This window comes from Cryptotermes secundus, unplaced genomic scaffold (genome assembly GCF_002891405.2).
Source record: "Cryptotermes secundus unplaced genomic scaffold, Csec_1.0 scaffold961, whole genome shotgun sequence".
NCBI lineage: Eukaryota > Metazoa > Arthropoda > Insecta > Blattodea > Kalotermitidae > Cryptotermes > Cryptotermes secundus.
This window is the reverse complement of record NW_019743658.1, coordinates 245,537-254,994: the sequence shown is the minus strand read 5'-3', so window position 1 is coordinate 254,994 and position 9,458 is coordinate 245,537. Positions and strand designations below refer to the sequence as shown.

Genomic DNA, 9,458 nt, shown 5'->3' with positions numbered 1-9,458 from the left:
ATATAAAGAATTGAAAAATCTTTTTAAGTATCGAAAAACCTAATCAAGAATGATATTTAAAGTCAAGTATGTGTAGCATTATCTCTTTCAACGGGGAACATCGTTGTGAGTAAGCTTCAGGTCTGTGGCCGCTAGGCGGACTAGTGGTCGGAGAGAGAAATGAAGAACGCTTGTGGAACGCAATCGCACTTGGTTACGACTTGTCGCGGGGCGAGTGGAGGGGAGGGAGCTGAGCTTGCTGGTAGAGATACGGAAGCACACGAAACAGTCGGCTGTTAGTTACGAAGGAGTTATGTTGAGTAGGTAGTGCAGTGGTGTCGCTGAGTGTGCAACATTATTTAGCTGTTGTTGAATGGATACGTAAGAATAAAGTTGACAACTTGAAACAGCACTAGGTAGTGCAGTGGTTTCGCTGAGCGTGCAACATTATTTAGCTGTTGTGGAATGGATACGTAAGAATAAAATTGACAACTTGAAACAGCACAACTAGTGTAATAGTTAGAAATGAGATGTGATTGTGTGTTATATTTGTGAATTGTGGTTTTTGTTAATAATAATAATACTGCTCATTTCATAATATGGGAAATGGTGCAATGGGGACCATGTATAAATAGCTAACACTGATATCGCGATACGTGGATATGTGGTTGTATATGTATGGGCAGTTTATTGCGTTTCATTTAATTAATTTTACTTGAAGTGTTATTGTGTTCGTGTTTGAATGTAGTACTGGAGTTATCGTAACAAAGGATACATAACCTGAAAGTGCAGCGGAGCGAAGGCGGGAGAACTGCCGACAAAGAAAAACCGATTCCAGGAGGAGATGTAAACGGAATGTAAGTAACCAAGAAATCATAGTGATGTCACTGTTCTTTCAGTAGTTTTGAATTTTTCTGATGAGGGACACCTACACGATATACCGTAGGACGAACAGCTAGAAGTTCGTGTATCGTTACTTTACGTTTTTATGGGCAGATGTGGGATAAGTGTATTTTAGGATAGAACGGAGTAAATTTAATGTCTAAAATTTGTATTGCTATCGTGTTCGTTGAAGATAATAATAATAGACAAAACAGCCCTTTTTGAGCCGTAGCCTTCTTTAGAGGATTCTGCTAGATTTGATCCGGGTTTCACTTAGGATTTCACAGCAGTATTTTTTTCGCAGAGCAAGGTTGTCAGCCTTGCGTCCATCTCCCAACCTGGAGGACCACTATTCCCCAGTGACAGTGTGGCCCAATTATACTCCCAGGCACCTGGTTCCCTTCTTTCGCCTTCGACATACAGGAATACCGCCTTCACACAGAGCATTCGTTACCCGCCATGAACAAATCTGGGATGGAAGAGTATTCGGAGGCCAGAATTCGAAGTGCAGTACGCATAATACAGTGTGTGCCAAAAATTTCAAATCAGTTTCTTCCTCCGTAACACGTTTCTAAAGGAGACTCTAAAGAGTTCCGACGATAGTGTATAACATTCGGATAATTGGGTTTTAGGACTGTGCTTATTGTGATGCATGTCCAGTGCTTGAGGTTAGCTCTTGTGTAACGGACCCAACAGTAGGTGTCTCCCAATTCCTCACCTGAGGATGGAAACAGATACACTTTCCGAAAAGTTATGTTTCTCAGTATACCGGACGATGGATAAAGTCGTAAAACAGTAATCTCGAGCGTTGGTAAAGGGAAAGTTCTCCGTGATTTAGTTTATAATAAGGCCGCGCCATAGCTCAAGCGCTTCCCACCGCGGCGACCCGGGTTCGATCCCGGGGCCTGGTCAAGTGGGATTTGTGGTGGACAAAGTGGCGCTGGGGCATGTTTTCTCCGAGTACTTCGGTTTCCCCTGCCAATCTTCATACCACCAATTACTCCACAATCACCCTCACCTATCATCAGGGGCTGGTACAGTAGGCCAGAAGTGGCCGCAGTACAAGGGACTTAGTCCCACCCCACTAGCAATAAAAAATAATAGTTATATAATTAAGCATTATGCTGGGAAGGCATATATGGGACTGGAGGTATATCTCCACCAGTCTTCACATTATGCACTGAATGGAAATGAGAAGTCTGCTTCACGGTCCTGCCGCTTTGCTCTACCAGGGAAACAGCCCCGGGTAGCCATCGTGTAGGAGGCAAGGTGGGTCGACACCGTGATGTTCGTAGAATGAATTCCACGGCCTCAGGATGGGATCCAGTGACAGGCTCTTGTGAATAANTATATATATATATATATAATACTGCAATTGGGTTTTAGCCCGGTGGCAGTAGTACACAATAGGACACAACAGACAAGTAACACACAACAACAGACAAGTAACAAGAATGCTGGAATTGAACCTCCACTCGCCTGTATGCGTTCATGGTATTGTACTTAATTACATAATAAAGTAAGGAATATTTTTACCAAATGTCCTGCGTAGGCCATCTTTACTTCCTTGCTCATGTGCCCAAATATTTCCCCGGCGATTTGTTGTAGACCGCCTCTGTGGTCCAGTGGTCAGATTTCCTGCCTACAGATCCAGAGGTCCCGGGTTGTATTCCCGGCGCTGCCAGATTTTCTTAGAAGTAGTGTGCCTGTAACGGGGTCCACTCAGCCTCGTGAAGATAGCTGAGGAGTTACTTGAATGGAAAAGTAGCGGCTCCGGTCTAGAAAACCGAGATTAACGGCCGTGGGGATTCGTTGCGCTGACCACGCGACACACACTATCCGCTGAAGTTGGCATTAACTTCGACAGGCGCAGGTCGCTCGGTCGGTATAGTTCGCTTGTGGACTACAGGCCACGGAGTTTTTTTTATTGTAGCGATTTGCTGTAGGTAGTGAGAATTCGTCGCCCGAAAATCTAAGTAAAAATACATGTCGCATTTTCTGCTTTAGTTGCAGTTTGTTCATCTCATTAATACGCCTGCTGTTTTAGATAGTATTCCCGAAGTTCTTGCGTACAGTAACTGAATGATATACTGATTGAAAAAGCACGCTCTTTGCTATTATCATAACGTTACATTCTGTTGCGAAGCTGGGATGGCGTAGTTCGTATAGCGACTGGCTACATTCTGGATTACCGAGTGGTTCGAGTTGGAGTCCCCTAAGGGTCAAGAATTTTCTCTTCTCAACGTCCAGACCGGCTTTGGGGTCTACCCAACCTCCTATCCAGTGGGTACTACGGCTCTTTCCCCGGGGGTAAAGCGGCCAGGGCGTGAAGCTTACCACTCCAGCAAGTGGTGAGGTCAAAAAAATGTGGTTGTATATATCCACTTCCCATACGTCTTCATGGGGTAGTTCTTAATTAGTTAAGCACAGGAAGAACTTTACCCTTTTTTTCCAGTTTGCTTTAGTAAAATCTTCGTACTCATAATTAAACATCCGAATCTACCCCTTTAAGTAACAAAGGTGAACAGGATCCATAACGTACAACCTAATTACACGTCACCTTTTACATGAGTTAAGTTACCTGTTCACCAGCTTTATTCTGCTTTACTATTTACATCAACACGCTGCAAAGTTTGAAGTTTCAACTTAATCCTTTAAAGTACAGTGTAGTTTGCTCTATGTACCACCCGCTGTATCATAAAGACTGTGAATTTACGTATTTCGTTTGATACTCAGCGTAAACAGCGATTATATCCCTACATAGCATTAACCGCTTATACCTTGTAACAGAGGCGAAGTTTTTTTTTGGGGGGGGGGGGGAGGGCGTGTGTGTGGAACTCTCAGATATTATTTATATTAATGCCAGGCTTCAACGGCCGGAAAGCAAACGATAGGCTATACGATAGAAGTCGAATACTTCATTCTCTGGGAGGTGACGCCGTTTATTCCGTTCAGTTGATAAGACCGCTGGGTGAACCCGAAATCCTGTGCAGTAAAGCTTTTTTTTTTTGGTTTCTTCAGAAGGTGCAGTGCCCCTGTGTACATATTTTTACAAAATGGATCCGTATTAACAACAACAACAAATAGAAACTCCGGCGTTTCATTCCGTAAGCGAACTATACCCACCTAGCGAGCGCCGCTTGTCGGCGAAGTTAGTGCCAACTTTAGCAGACAGAGGGTGTCGTGTTCAGAGCAATGATTCCCCACGGCCGTTAATTTTGGTTTTCTAGACCGGAGCCGCTACTTTTCCATTTAAGTATGTCTCAGTTATCCTCACGAGGTTGAGTTGACCCCGTTCCAGACCCGCTCTTCTCAGAAAGTCTGATAACGCCGGGAATCGAACCCGGGACCTCTGGATTTGTATCCAGGAACTCTGAACACTAGACCACAGAGGCGATCGGTAATTAAAATTCAGGCCATACCCCGTAGAAAACATACCACTAAATCAATACGAATACCAACCGACAATTATTATTGAAGTCGCCCTTTATTGTGGCAACCTCATGGAACACATAGACACAGTATGTGGGGAAAAAATAATTCTTTAATGTTAAATCATGTGGTACATATAGTTACCGCCATATTTGCAAATTGTTAGAATATGCAAGTTCTTTTCATGCGCAGAACAGTTAATCTGCCCCCCCCCCGAGCTTTTCATGCAGTTCTGTTGATTTGTGCACGAAAGAACAGTTATTGAGACGTTCGTTTTTCTTATTTGTTGACCCATACAGAATGTGCCCTACAGCTGATAAGCAGAGTGGTGCTGTTCCAAGTCACTATACAGCAAGATTAGGCACCTCGCAAGCATTACAGTCTATTAGCGTTAACCGGCTGTTGCCTGAACTGGGCCAGTATGTTATTTTCATATATCGTAACAAATTTATGACCAGATTTTCTGAGAAGTATTGAGTCTGGAACGGGGTCCGCTCAGCCCCGTGAGGATAATTGAGGTATTTCAAGGAAATAGCGGCTCCGGTCTAGAAAACCGAGCTTAATGGCCGTGGGGATCCATTGCGCTGGCTACGTGACATCCTCTGTCCGCTAAGTTGCACGAAACTTCGCCGACAAGCGGCGGTCGCTTGGTCGGTTTAGTTCGCTTGCGGACTACAGTCCACGGAGTTTTTAGTAACAAATATATTTTCCCCCCTAATTAGGTAGTTCCTCTTGCTCACGAAGAATTGTGTGCATATTTAATGTAAAAAGCTGAAGCTCTCCCTGTGCTTAACTAATAAAGCATTATGCCATGAAGGTGAATGCGGGAATGGATATATAGATCCACGTATTCTTGACCTCGGCACTAGTTTGAGGTGAGTGGTCAGCTTCACGCCTAGGCAGATTTAATCCTCGGGGAAAGAGCCCGCGGTACCCATTAGATAGGCTGGGTGGGCTACAGACTCGCTCTTGACAGGGTGGAGAAGAGAACAGTCTTTTCCCTCCCGGGACTCGAATTCGGTTCCGTCGGATGTCCGGCTAGTAGCTAACCGCTATACCGACTGCGCTATCGCGACTCTTGCCGTTTTGTTGTTCCTATTATAAACGCTTTGTTCACAGAACTTATTCCAGCTTGTACAGTTTGAGGCTCTGAGATCGATGGTTGAGAAGAGTGTACTATCTTCTGGGATACAAGCAATCCGACGTTTCGGAGGAACATCGCTTCCACCTTAGGGGTGTCTGAGAATAATCCAAGCAAGAAACCAGCCCTGCTTACCTCCTGCTTTCACGCTGGTTTCTTGCTCTGCATATTCCACGATCCTGAAGATGGAGGTGGTATGTTCCTCCGAAACATCGGTTTACTTGTAACGTACTAACCAGCGTTGTATCCCAGAAGATAAGTGCTCTTCAGTATTCCCATTTGGTTCGCCCTCCAAATAACTGTGAGGGCGTTACAAACTTCGTGAATATTTCGGTGATCAGTAGAATGTACGTTATGATAACGGTGGAACGTCCCTGGTGCAGTGTGATGTTACAGATTCACTTATCTTAGAAATATTGAATCCTCTGAATCATATTTGGCGACTGCGCAGTCAGGAAATGTCATATCATTAGTTGGAGAATCTGATATCATCTTCGTAAATACATGACGTAACTTCGTCGGGTAGTGAAAAACACAAAACATTTAATGCACGTGCCAGCTCTCACCGTTGTGTAAAGTCAGCACGAGTATCTTTATGTATTTTCCTTTAAAGCAAGAACCTTCAACCGACTACTGTACACTCTGGGAAAACGGGTCTTTCTGCAACTTTAACACCTTCCTCTAAATATACTTGAATTTTCAGCCCAGTTTCCCAATTTTGAGGAAATAAAAACAGGCTTATGCGATCACCATGCTGTCTGTGTGTCTTTGTATCCCCTTTATCAGCTTTCGAATGCCTGAACCCGTCTTTATGAAACTTTTTATATCATTGTACCAGAGCCCATCTCACCGGCCTACTTCATAAATCCCTCCCGTCAGTCTGTGTATGTATATCCCTCCTGCCATTGCTTGGCAACGGCAAAGTAAGAATGTTAAAGCAATAACGAATACACACGCAACAACAGAAGAATTTTTCGACCCGTCGTCTACGCGGTCCGTGTCATTTCGAAGGAAACTTTTTGTTTCTGATATTCCGTATACGCAACCACGTAGATGGAAGGATAGTATCAAAATTGATCTTAAAGAATAAGATGGGATGGTATATACTATGTTCATCTGTTTCAGGATAGGGATCATTGTTGGGCTCTTGTGAACACGGTAATGAACTTTCGGTTCCATGAAGTGGTGGGAAATTCTTGGGTAGCCCAGCGACTGTTGGCTTCTCAGTACTCCATGGAGTTCGTTTCAGTTAGTTACGTAACCAGCCACATCCTGGAAAATATACAGGGAGATCGAAAAGTCGCGCACATCACACCAAGCAATTATATTTTGCTGGTTTAATGCACAGACTACAAGACATACAGCACTGACTATTAATGTTTATAACCTTACATCTTAGATATGAAAAATCAAATCATGTCTTTACAGCATATGCTCGAAATGGCTTCCCTGTTTAACAACGCATGCCCGAGCTCTTTTTACCGTGTTTGAGGCCACTTTATGGAGCTCCTGTAAACTGATGGTGTTAATCGCCGTCGCAATGTTCCCATTGAGGTCATCCAGTTTATGCGGATTGTTTTTATGGACAATTCCTTTGAGACACCCCCAAAGGGAAAAGTCTGCGGGCGAACGCGGGGACCACAATCCTTTCAAAATGAGACGGTCACCGAAAAACTCGCGCAAGAACTGCTTGGTTTCATTAGATTATTTGATTGTGATCCATATTTCGGTATAGGTTTCGGTCGGTTTCAGCAGCAAAAGGCACTAGACTACAGGCATATAAAGCCCGTTCTTTCGAACACGTATGCTTTTGTAGTTATTGGAAAAAATAATTGTCGTGTAAGAGAACGTGACATTAGCAAATATACACCCACCAGTGCCTAGTCGGTCTGTTATGCGCAGAATTCGGCTTTAAATATGGTCATATCCCAACCCTCTGCATTCTTCGGTCATATAACGAAATTGTATCAGCTACTAGGAATACATATCACTGATTGTAACACAGGTAACTTTCTGAACATTAAACTTCATCCCGTTTTCTTAAATTTAAAATAAGGTTTCAGAGGTTGGCGTCTGCCTCCGTCCTCAGGTAATAGGCCTTATTCAGTTGGGTCCAGTCGATAGGGTTAGCCTCCCTCCCATCTCCGGACCCGAAGTAAAAAATAGAAATGGGACAGTGGATAAGTTCAAAGAGTCAGTAATTGTATTAATATACCATTGTCACGAACTTCTAGAATTGATCATAACAGTTACGCATAAATTGTATGGTTCAAGGGGGTAGAGTTAAAAAGGTAAGGATATTTCTGAAACAGGTCGTGGAGGTCCATAGGGTTGAGAGATGTCGAGGCTCTCACATTTTCTTTAGACAGTCTACTCACAGATTGGGACAAGGTTGTGAGCCTTACGCGCCGGCCGTCCTTTACCCCCAAGAAAATTCCTGGTACTAATTTTGTTAGAGGATGAGAAGGATTTAGTAAATTGAAACAATCCACCTTATCGGAACTCGAACCCACATCTTCCGGCTTGTAGCATAGTGCCTCAAACAACTACGCTACCGCCTGACCCTATTCGTGGGGAGAACGAAGTTAAACTTGGTCTCTCACTGTAATGGATGGTAATAGATAGGGATATTGGAGAACAGGGTGCAGGGGGAGTAACAAGGGGTTGGGGAAAACTACATAAGCTGATGCTTCTTAATTTTATCTCTGCACCAAATACTGTTAAGATGTTGAAATCGAAGATGTGAATCGCGTGTCTGATGGGTGAGAAGTGCATGTAAAATTTTTGATCTAGAACCTGAAAGGAAGAGACAACCCCCCCCTTTTCTTTTTATTTCTAGTGGGTTGGGACTAAGTCCCTTGTACTGCGGCCACTTCTGGCCTATTGTACCAACCCCCAGATGATAGGTGAGGGTGATTGTGGAGCAGTTGGTGGAATGAAGATTGGCAGGGGAAACCGAAGTACTCGGAGAAAACCCGTCCCAGCTTCACTTTGTTCACCACAAATCCTACTTGACCAGACCCAGGGTCGAACCCGGGCCGCCGCGGTGGGAAGCCAGCGACTAACCGCTTGAGCTATGGCGCGGCCCAACAACTTCCCTTAGAAGCATTATGTACAGCCCCGATAAACAGGAGCTGTTTTAAGAAGCTGTGGGAACAACGAGCGATTTCCCACCCTGCTGTGAATACACTTTGTTGGTAGTTCCGCCTGTGGTATGACGCAGTCTCCGGTGAAGGCACTTGTAATATGAAGTACTCCTGTCGGATTATTACAGAAGTCTCGATGTGTTTCACAGCTGAGAATACCACAAGTATCTTGGGTGTATAATTCACACGTTGATGCCTGATTTCATTTAATTAATATTGTACTTCGCAGAAAACACGCTGCGCCTCTATTACAGCACAAGAAAGAACTGGTTAAAGTTTTTTGGGGAAATAGCTGATTTTGGGAGACGTACACGAAACACATTAATATACTGTCGAACCAGAATGCAGAGTTTATTAATGTTTAAGCAAGAAGTACCAATGTGCTTTACACACCGTAGGTATTGACTTTCTGTGTGGCAGTAAACCTCCATTAGAACACAAACGTATAGAAAATAAAGCTTTCCGTGAGCTTAATTACACACCACGACATGAAGGCGTATGTGGGGGTGGATATATAGCTCCACGCATTCTTAACTTCAAGACTATGGGGGTGAGTGGCCAACTTCACGCGCCGACCGCTTTACCGGTGCGGAGTCTGTGGAGAAGACGTCTCTTGCCGCTGTCGGGAATCGAACAGGCCGTCCAGCCCAAAGCCAGTCGCTCTACCGACTGAACGTAATATACAAACAAGAACAAACTCCGTGCCCAGTAGTCCGCAAGGGAACTATACCGACCAAGCGAGCGCCGCTTGGTCAGTCAGCATCACTATATATTAAAATAATGGCCGCGCCTAGGCCGATCCAAATTCTTTAACAGAGCAGCAAAAGTATTAATCCACAAATGCGCAAATGCTATTGATGGACTTAACGGCCGTGGGG

General features: G+C 44.1%; 1 protein-coding gene across 1 annotated transcript in view; it reads left to right on the top strand.

Annotated features, from left to right (window-relative positions):
- The first annotated feature begins 225 nt into the window (after positions 1 to 225).
- The window catches only part of LOC111874233 (insulin-like growth factor-binding protein complex acid labile subunit), a 168,289-nt gene continuing 159,056 nt past the window's right edge, over positions 226 to 9,458 (top strand). The window contains exon 1 of the mRNA XM_023869550.2: positions 226 to 836. The gene's annotated coding sequence lies outside the window, so the exon portion shown is untranslated. The remainder of the gene's footprint in view (positions 837 to 9,458) is intronic.